Here is a 1,741-nt window from a genome sequence, read left to right on the forward strand (position 1 = left end):
TATCGTTGGACGGAGCGATAGAGACCAGGCCAGAAGAAACGGCGCCTGCGCGAAATAAGTGCGGGTGACAGCACGGTGACCAGCAGTGGGCTCAGCGTGAAGTGGCGAAGGAAATCTGACTGCAGATGGGCAGGCACGACAAGGAGGCGTTCAGGGCCCTCAGGATGCATATATGGCGGTATAAGGTGCCGTCGTGAAGGAAGACAAGTGGAGGGAAGGTTCGGGTGTGGCGGAGTTGAGACTGTCGATGATAGACCGTAAAGCCGAGTCGCGGCGTTGTTTCGTCCCGTATAATACGAGGTCCGAGATAGACAAGACGGAGGCGTCGGTGTCTTGCTCGGAGACGTCACATCTTGATGAAGCTGACCGGACTTGTGCACCACTGAAAACCAGTATTCTTGGAGGCGCAGAGCCAACGACCAAGGCGTCCTGTAGGTTCTTTGAGCGAAGAAAGCCACAGAGGGCGTGATGATCAGTTACGACGGTGATGATGATGACGGTTACGACGGAGTTAAGGCGCCCCAAAAGATTCTGGAACCATATAAAAGCACTCGGAGCTCCAACTAGAAACTCGCAAACGGCTATAAGGGATGAAGACGGTAACATCTATGAAGGCGATGATGCGCTGCGGTACATCACAGACGTTATCAGGCATAACTTCGGTACGAGAAAAAGCGTAGTTCAGACAACAGATCCAGCAACAACAGAGAGGCCTGAGAGATCAAAATTCAGCATAGAAAGCTTTTATTGGAAAAAGGCAGCAGAAAATGTCCCTAACAACACGGCAGCAGGACCCGATGAAATCCCAATACAGCTAATCAAAACCTCGGTCCAAAAGCAAGGCACTGCTGACTAATGCCATAGAGCAAGTGATTAGAACAAAGAATATTCCCGTTGGATGGCGTGAAAGCAAGATGAATCTTATCTACAAAGGCAAAGGAGATAAGGATAAGACGAGGCTCGTACAGGCCAGTTACAGTAACGTCGGTGATATATAGAATGGCAATGCAAGCCATAAAATTAGAACTGTCGAAGTGGGTGGAGGAAAACGGTGTATTGGGGGAACTACAGAATGGGTTCAGGCCAGGCAGACGCTTAGAAGACAATATGTTTGTACTAACTCAGTGCATAGAGATTTCAGTTGCTCAGAAAAGACCTTTATGCATAGCATTTCTAGATATTAAAGGAGCTTATGACAACGTAGACATGGAATTGTTGTGGGATATTCTTCAATACGAAGGCATAGATGACGATTTCGTGGAGCTGCTGAGGGAGATATATCGAGACAACCAAGTACAAGTGGCATGGGAAGGCCGAAAAGGAAATGAAATGGTGGGAATTCACTAAGGATTGAAGCAAGGATGCCCTCTGTCACCATTGTTGTTCACGCTTTACGTCAAGGGCATAGAAAGACGACTGGAAAACAGCGAATTAGGTTTTGATTTATCCTACATGCGTAATGGACAAATGGTGCAACAGAAGATCCCTGGACTGATGTACGCAGACGACATTGTGCTACTAGCGGACAATAAAAAAGATTTACAGATACTTGCGAATATCTGTGGGAACGCAGCGACAAATCTAGGCCTTAAGTTTAGCACAGAGAAATCAGGGATTATGATCTTTAATGAGCACACGAGTAACTTCGTGGTGTCAATTCAACAGCAAGTAATACCCATAGTGAAGCAATATAAGTACCTCGGCGTACACATAAACGAAGGAAAGAATTACTCAAGCAACC

This window comes from Dermacentor silvarum, chromosome 1 (assembly GCF_013339745.2).
Source record: "Dermacentor silvarum isolate Dsil-2018 chromosome 1, BIME_Dsil_1.4, whole genome shotgun sequence".
Lineage (NCBI taxonomy): Eukaryota > Metazoa > Arthropoda > Arachnida > Ixodida > Ixodidae > Dermacentor > Dermacentor silvarum.